Genomic DNA, 9,807 nt, shown 5'->3' with positions numbered 1-9,807 from the left:
TATATATATACATACACACACACACACACACACACACACACACACCTGTCTCTTATACACATCTAGATGTGTATAAGAGACAGCCCTATTGGCTCATAATACCTCCTAATTATTAGAGATTCAGGCCAAAACTTAGTTTCATTAAGTGTTTTCTTATGTACAAAATCACATTCAACCATAAATGATGTATAGTCGGTAGGCCTACATTTACTAGGTAGTCTAGGACCTGACTAAGGTTTGTATGCGCTTTATTTAGGAGAGAATATCTCAACTGTTATAGACTAATACGAACCCTAGGAATAACATGGGATGTGTGCCAAAATCCCTATCCGGGACGAACAGCCCGAAAATGACCATGCCCTTTATTAAATGACCACGCCCCTTTTTTATAGAGTAGAGGTATTTTAAAATTAAGCTAGACTGTATAAGAAAATAGCAAATGAAGGGGTTTTGTTCTAAATGAGCACACATGACAAGGGGATTAAATTCCTAAAATTACATCTTAGTCACATTTTCCGTTCATATGCAAATTAGCTTAAATATGCAAATTAGGAGTGAAAAATTAGGGTTCCCATGTGCTGAGAACCGCTGGCCTTAGAGAGTTGCTTTCTTTTTAAAATTGTTCAGACCATGCATATTTCTATTTGCTTAAAAAATTACCGGAAATGCCATATTTGACCTTTGACCCTATTTGCAAATTTTCCCTATTCCCACAACTACTGACTGTAAAAAGTTTGTTTTGGTCTCAAACTACGCATATTCAAATTCCGATTCACTGTAATTCACTCAGAAATTGCACGAACGTTCCTGACGTTTGACCCTGCAGGCCAATGTGCAGCTGCAATACAATAACAAAAGTTGGAGAGTGTTGATTTTGGTATAAATTGTCTAGAAGGTAAAATTTTATGTCAATCTTGGCAGATTTTCAGAAAATGAATATTTTATTTTTAATTACACTATCAACAAATGCTATCTTTAGGATTAATAATGAAAAATATATTTAAAAAACGTTAGCCATAGCAGCCTAGGTCAATACTAACTCCGGCTATATAAAATTGATTATAAGTTTGAAAATTATTAATCTTATTATTGTAGTAGCGATACTATGTACACGTTTTAATTATTGTTATTTATTCGTTAACGTTATTATATTTACATTTAAATTTAATGTATTGTTTAAGAATGAATTGCTATGTCCATGTTAAATTAATCTTTTCTATTAAAATTGTATATTTAAATAATATAGTAATAGGCATAGCCGAGGTCTAGCCTAGGCCTAAACAAGTGACTATATGTCAGTGCATAAAATTATGAAAAATATGAATAAAACTCAAAATTGTGAAAGAATAAAGGAAGAATAGGGAAAGAGATTTGAGGCTTATGATTAACTTAACGTGCACTTCGAAGACAGCTAGTTTATATTCATCGACTGTTACGGTAGTCTATTTTCACACATATTCTTTTCTTTTATGGATAATTTATTAATTTTCTTTATAAGTTTGTATAAAATTTGTTGTTCATTAAAAAAATTCATTGTTTCGTAATGACTGTGCCATTCTAACTTTTAAAGGTATTTATTTGTTTAATACCCTACTTTATGACCAAGAAAATATTTGTTATTTCTTTAACCTTTTTTCGGCCATTTAGCATGTGACCTTATCTCAGCTCCCTTCGTTCTCACATGTTATCTATTTTTTCCCTTGCATTCTGGTGTTGTTTTTTTTTTATTTTGTCTTACTTATTATACTTATCAGATTAAGACATTCGATCTCAGTTATAAGGAGTTACTTCTCTGTCTCTCTCTTTTAGTTATACGTTTGCGTTTCCTCTGCCGTAGGCAATTAAATACTGTAGTCTTTTATTTTAATTTTAATTATTGTAACTCCGATTTAACATTTAGTTCATGTTATTAGTTGAGTCTTTATCTCTCTCTATAATTGTACGTTTGTGTTTCCTCTGCCGTACCTTTGCCCACACATCTAGATGTGTATAAGAGACAGACCCAAGACCCCTCTTACGCACCTGGATACGGTACTACATTTACTTCATTTTCAAACTGTCCATTGTGAAAGATTCTTCCTTTAAATCCACAGATATGTACATAGGCCTACCTCGGTAGTAGAGCACTAATGATTTCGCTAAAAAATACCTTATCTCGATGTAGGCAATTGTTGAGATTCCCACTCAATCTCAATTTCATTCTTTTAACTTTTCCACCATCTGGTTCTACCTTGTAATTTTGCTGCGCTATCTATAATTTTCTTGACGTGGACTGACAAGGGATTTTAGTTAGGTTTTGTTGTTCATATAGGTAGGAGCGCAGGTGTAGCCACCACATGTTACGAATTATTTGTACCCCAGCTATTGATGATTAATCTATTACATTATTTAAGGCGAAATTTTATAGGCATCCAGCTACTGTAATATGACTTTATAATTGTTATAATAATTTCTGAAAAAAATCGAGATTTCTTTTCACGATCACAATGAATTATTCATCATGAAGTGTATCCCTGTTGGTGGTTATTCCCCGACGAAACCTTCTCTCTTTCCCCGACGGAAAACATTACCTTTTGAAATGGTAGTTTAATATGGCCGTGTCAGAAGTCAAAATATAGGGTGAGAGAGAGATTTGCACAGATAGTGTCCACCCAACTCGGCCCCACCGTGGTTGGGGCTAGCTGAGGAGAGACGATTATTAGGTAATTATGATTATGGTTCAAATTTGAATAACGTTTTGAATAAACGTTTTTATAATTTTGAAAAATATACAGTAGGAGGTTGCTGACTGGGCTCCGCCACTGTTTAATACACAACATTTGACATAGCTCATCATTTTGTTTTACAAATGACTAATTCGTAATGTCTAGCATCGATCCATAAGGAGTGCCTATACCACCTCCACCTTGTGTCTAAATATAAAAATCACGCGGGCGGATCCAGTGGGGGTGGGGGCGGTGAGAACGGGGCTCATGCTCTCCCCATCTCGTCAGTCCAGCCGAAAAATGTTAAAAGAGGGAGAAAAATAAAGTAGTGAGAAGAGAAAAGGGGAAGAAAGAGGAAGAATGGAAGTGTACCCATGTTCAGTGGAGGATCCGAAGTGGGCGAGTGGGGTGCTCGATTTTTAAATTTTAATATCTGTTCAAAAATTGGGGCTTTTCCCCTATTATATGTTCTCTTATTAAACATTTAATGATACTTGTGATTGATCCGTTCCCTAGAGTACATCTCTAACAAATCCTCTCTGCAGGCCGTGAGTTCTGTTTAGAGCACAGCTCCCGTCGGGAAGAAGCCAAAATAATTTTATCGAGCAGCACTGCTTTGAAAAAGCATTTTTACCGTCTGGGCAGGCCCGTAGGCGGGGGGGGGGGTGCACCCCAATTCCAAAAGGTCCACTTTTTAAAACCTATGATTTCACAATTTCACAGAGCCCCCTAGAATTTTAAAAGAATGGAGAAAAAAGAAAAATCATAATTAAAGTTTGTCTGAGAGAGCCGTTTCCGGCCATTTTGAGGTGCCATAATCATAAATTTTCTTACCTCAGCCCCAACCATGGTGGGGCTGAGGTGGTATTGACCGTCCGTCTCTGCAAGTAAAAGGCCCTCAAAATGCTAATTTGTCAGAGCTTCCAGAAGGTTCGCCCCCACCCTCGCGGGGATCCCTAGGCAGTCGCCCATCGTAAGATCCACTTCGGTTGCAAAACGCACCTCCCCATCGAAAATCCTGCCTACGGGCCTGGTCTGGGTGTGGCATTTCCGATGTAGAAGTGCTTTTCTTTGCAATTCATATAGTGTTTGTACTGCACTATCTCGAAAAGAAGCCCATGCTATCTTTGAAAGAAGCCAAATTATGGGCTTCTTTCCGAGGTGGGCTTCTTTTTGAGGATTTGCAAACTAAAGAGAAGGGGGCTTCAATTCGAGATGGGCTTCTCATCGAGATTAAGCCCATTGGGCCTATTCGAGGTTTTACTTTTACGGCAGTAGAAGAAACAGTGCTCGAATAAGGAACGATGAAAAATACAATTACAAAATACAAATACCAAAATATTTATTTATCATTTCAAATATCAGTACATTTTACAAATAAAGAGTGATAATTGGAATGTCAAAAAAGGAGTCTCGGGAAGCCCGAGGGACCGCTCACCTAACTAAACTTAACTTTTCTTAATTAAAAAAATAAAAAATGAAGAAAACAAAAAACCAACAAAAGGTAAAGTATCAAATGTCACTTATCAATATATAAATATGTACATACGCATACGGTAACGTTTCTCACATCAGGTATAGGTCATATATACAGCGAACGACAGGCAATTATTGAATAGATAATAATAAAAAATTAGATGACTAATCTCGGCAGCAGGAAAACAAAAGTGGTTAAAGATTGATAATCGTTAATTGTAATCGTAATAAAAATTGTTTGATATTTTGTTTAAATTTAAAGACAGTTTTACTAGATTCAATATAACGATTTAGCGATATTTCAAAGCTGTGGACCATGTAAGATAGCGCTGAGGCTTGTGCAGTGCAGGTTCCTCTTTTTAGGGCACAAGTAGTCCTTTACCTCTTGTATTGTAGTCATGAGAAGCTATGTCATATTAAAAAATATTCCTAAGACGTGAGTTTAATTTATTTACAACATTAAACATATGATGCCAAGCTGATGAATATTTATGTCGACAACTCTAAGTAGGCCTAGTCTATGTTCACGGGACAAGCTAGTGGCAGAATCAGTATAGGCCTATTCATGTATAATTGCTCACATCGCCTTTTTCTGTAGAATAATAATGTCGGTAATGTATGAGGGGTAAGTATTGCACCATATTACGTAACAATAGTTCAATATGGGCTAAACTAATGATTTGTAAATTTGGAGGAGTGACTCAAAGGGTAGGAAATGTTTAATTTTATAGAACAGCCCAACATACTTCTCGAAAACCTCATCTTAATTAGTTCGATATGCTGCTTAAATGTGATATTTTCGTCAATGTGTACACCAAGAAATTTTGTGGTCGTAAACCTATTTATTTTATTTTTACCATTCAATTTTATTTTCAGGTTATCTTGGTTAATTTTCTTACGATTGCTTGCAAAGAAAATAAAATTGGGGGTTTTCAGTGTTAAGCGATAGTTTATTACATAAGAACCAGTTACGGACTTTTATTAATTCATTATTTATTGGCTGAACTAATAATGTGAGATAATTGTGAGAATAAATTAAATTTGTGTCATCAACAAATAGGACAAAGTTTAAAATTGTTGAACAGTTAAAAATGTCATTAATAAAGATTAAAAAGAGAAGAGGGCCTAGTATTGAACCATGAGGCACTCCATAATTTATGATTTTTGTATCGGATTTGCAATTATTTAATATTGTATACTGTTTCCTTCCATGAAGATAGCTATTGAACCACCTTAAATGCAGCGTTGTTGGCTCTCTTGTTCTATTTATACTCTTTGAGCAGCATGGGAACATTTACTACATGGATGGATTGTTGGATTGTATTATTTCATGTGGCAAGGATCGTTTTGAAATGGGATTTCATTATAAGCGTAGGATTGTCAATAGCAATTAAGTACGATTTTTAAAATAAATTTATAATGTTGAAAAAGACGAAAGACAAAAGGCCCAACAAGATAGGCCTAGGGGCCTAGGGCCTAGGCCTAGCCTAGCTTAACTAAGGCTAGCCTAGTCTAGGCCTACCTAGCCTAGGCCTAGCCTATTCGTTCCTCTAGCCTAGGCCTAGGTATTTAATCATTGTAAGCCTCCAGGCTCCTATGTAGGCCTAGGTGTAGCCTGGGCCCAGTCCACCTAGATTATAGGGGTGTGCATGGGGGGGGGTTAAATTCTGGATCCTCTTGGGTAGGCACCACACGATGCGTAACGTCACGCACTTTTTCAATTAGGCCTAGGCCTAGTGTCATTAACCCAGTTCAGCCAAGCGTGTTTTTGTCAACAAAGGCCTTAAGAAAATATTCATATAAAATGCTTTTAGATCGGTTGAGATGTTTTCATCAGGTCAGTCAGGTCACTCAGGTGTCGAAGTAGTACGCCATTTTGATTTTTTTCCGAAATCGTTCAACTTTTATCGAAGCTTTTGAAAATTTCATTAAAAATTGTCGTTTTTTTCCCCAGGGAATTGCGAGTAATAAAGTTCAATTTTTTAATAATGAAGATTAGTTTATATACCTAAAGGTCGACACGGAACTCAACTGAACTCGTCGACATTAGCGCTCCGCGCAACTAAAAGGAACTGAACGCAACTGAAGGAACTGACAGTCGCGCATATTTGTCGACATGAGTCAAGTTGAGTTGAGTTTAGTTCCTTTCTGTTGCCCATGTTCAACTTTTTGCGGAACTGAAAGGAACTGAAAAAGCGCGAAAAAATACTGATTCGGAACTCAAAGGTAACTGAAAACGTTGATCCTGATATTAATCGTAATCAAGATGCATTAACTGAAAAAAGATATTATATTACAATGTTTTGTTAATGGCAGATGACTTATTCTTTGTTTTAAAAAATATAGGCCATAGGCCAGGTTTTTATTAATACGTTCATATTTATTATTATGGTATTACAATAAAAATATTAAAACAAGACAGAGGGGCATTTTATCTATGGCTAAATATGGCAATCTAGAACAATTACTGTAGTATTGAACATAGTAGTAGAGACCTATTTTTCCGCGCGTGCCTCTAGTCTGGGGACCTATTTTCACAAAGAATGTTAATTTTGTCTCTTGGAAAGGTTAACCTGTATGGGAAATACATATTAAATAAAAAATATTTAACAAATGAAGCCTAATCTTATTTATTGAATAAAGTATACCTGAAATAATTATTAATTATTATTAATACTGATGTAAATTTTCGATACAAAAAATGAAAAACTTATAAAAAGCAGAGTAAATTTTTAGAGTACATCCAACTCAAAAGTGAAAGTAGTAGGGTAATAAAAAATAAGCCTACTATCTAAGTTATCCCATTGCTAATGGGACCTAAGCCTATGTGGGTTTATGCTTGCATACAAATTACTGGGGTTGCTAAGCCTGAATTTGTTTAAAAAAAATAAACACCTAGCTATAAAGTTTGTCAATCTTACAATAATATGGACAGTTCATGATCACAATCTAAATTTTTTCCTCTATGCCTACTCATGTCTTACTAAAAACATTACAGACATTTTGCAGTTGACAGGATTTTGCGCGGAAAATGTTTTTAGCCAATAGTTCCTTTACATGAATCAAGTTCCTTTCAGTTTCGTTCATTTCCTTTCAATTGCTCAAAGTCGACATGAGTTTAGTTCCGTTCAGTTGCATTCAGTTCCTTTCAGTTGCGCGGAGCGCTCATGCCGTTGAGTTGAGTTCCTTTCAGTTCCGTGTCGACCTGAGCCTGCCTTAAGAGTTTATTTGCCAAATATGAATGTAATACGAGGCGTAGCAATATGTTTTTTTGGCACCGCAAAGCCGATGATCAGCTGTTGATCAGCCATCGTGTACACATTGTTGCAAGGTAAACCATAACTTCCTTAACGAAAGTGCTGCATATAAATGGCAATATTTTTCATGTAAATAAAATAAATACGAGTTCAAAAAGTTAACTAAGTGATACTTAAAGTATTAAAATATACTTTTAGCTAATGATTATCCAAAAAAAATAGTTAAATATTAAGGATTGAAGTTGATATAAAACATACAGTACAGACACAAATTATCACTTCGTATCTGCGCGTAACCTCTTGTAATCTGCACGTAGGTACGTTTTAAACATAGCTATGAACCACTACGAAGGTCATTGTTATTTTAATTAGCTTTGCAATGATTGTAGGCTGGATTGTCGGCCTGATAAACAATGCTTAAACAATATTGAAATATAGTTTACCAGCTCTCAACACGTGAGCAATGTTGCAATTTACTAATAAACAATGTTAGAACTTTATTGTTTTGTTATATCCTACCTTATTATTAGATCGATCATGTTTAAAACTGTGTTTAGTTCACTAGCTAGGTAACCTAGTGGGCATTCAGTATGTTCGAATTTCAATTCATTTAGGCCCACGTATGCGACGTACGGCCTTCATTTTCCCCTATAGAGGAGGAGAGCAGACAGTAATTATACTGGTAAACTTTCCAATTCGGAGAATTCTCCTTTATATTTATTATTTATCTTACTAAATCAAGACTACAAAATATTATTTGATGAACAATCTTTTTTCACATGTATGTATTGTCATAGAGGACATCACTTTTTTAACATTTAAAAGAGGTAAAATAATTGTAAATAAAAAATAAGCTAGACCTAGGCCTATGCTAATTAATTAAAAAAATAATACAGCAGTACAAACAAGTTCCTGTCGTGGACAGCGAGTGGAAGAGGAGACTCCCAGGAAGTCAAGTGTACGTTAAAGTATGAAAAACAACTCCATACTTTAAATTAACGGTCTGAACTCGTGCTTGTTATCCACAAATTATCAAGCAATACATTGTTTATTACAGTAAGCTACAGCAGTCTTTCTGCACATACAAATAAACAACATGCTTTTGCTTCGTAGGTTCGCTTCGCGTAGCCTTGCTTATTGTTTATATCAGGCTACGATGTATCTACGAAGCCTGCGCGCAGGTAAAATTGCAATAGTTCGTGGTGGTACTGTAGGATGATTTCGAAAGAATTGTGAGACGATGCTAGTTTTTGTTGCGAGAGGATTACATCATGCGTAATGGCCAATGAAATTCGTCATTTGAAGTCCGGCGGGGGATAGTTTTACTTGTAGATTACCACTGGTAATATTTTTATTTTTCATTTGTGTAACTTTATTAGTACATAATTATTATTCCCAGCCCCGAAACCTAGACTCAGAAATACAGGGATGGTGTCCGGTGGGGGATAGTTTTACTTCTAGATTAATTCTGGTAATAAATTTTCATATATCTATATATTTATGTACTGTATAGTTTTTATTATATTATAGTTTGCGAAATTGTATACACCATTAAAGCCCGTCACAAATTGCACCAACATTTTGTCGGACATTGCAATTACTCTGAGAATGCAAGCGCAATAAGACTTTTTTTATGACTTATTCTTTTATTTATTTATTTTTTTAAAATTTATTTATTTTCATTTTTTTTCCTGAATTTCAATTTCAGAATTGTGGGTCAAAGGTCATCTGAAAAATTTATAAATCTTCGGGTCATTGTGTATTAAGGCTACATGACCAATGTAATTTGCAGTAAAAATTTACAATCAAAATGTACACTATTTTTTAGCATTTACAAAAATCAACAGAAATATATATGCCAAAAAATTGAAAGAAATATTAATAACATGCAACTTGCTATTCACGTGCTTAGAAACTTAAAATGTTTGTAAAACTGTAGCCAGTGGCTCATTTTTCCTTGAATAAAATTGTTTATGATACTGAGAATAAGTAGTTTTTTGTGCTATTTTTTTTTTTTTTTTTAAATATTCAACTTTGTATTTATCATGTGGTACCTATCTTGGGTCATGGTGGGTCATTTGACGCCATTTGCTTGGGTCAAGGCCATTTTCTTATAAGGGAGCTTTTGCAGTTAGCGCTCTAGTATATTATATCTCTATGGGCTGGAACTACTGTCTGATGTTCCAGAAAAGGTGTCTTCTGCCCTCTCTAGTTTGATTTTCCATATCATTGCCTAACAACCTCATGAAATGAAATGTGAAGTTTTTTTGGGGGGGATTTGCCCAATTGAGGGTGCTTTATCCTTTTATTTTTATTGTTTTTTGCCATACTTCTCAAAAATCCCCTTGCCAAAAAAAAAAAAAAAAAAA

The sequence above is a fragment of the Anneissia japonica genome, unplaced genomic scaffold (genome assembly GCF_011630105.1).
Source record: "Anneissia japonica isolate Jap-2015-1 unplaced genomic scaffold, ASM1163010v1 scaffold1594_len1068242_cov183, whole genome shotgun sequence".
Classification (NCBI taxonomy): domain Eukaryota; kingdom Metazoa; phylum Echinodermata; class Crinoidea; order Comatulida; family Comatulidae; genus Anneissia; species Anneissia japonica.
The sequence above is the reverse complement of the archived record's forward strand: the minus strand, read 5'-3'. Positions refer to the sequence as shown.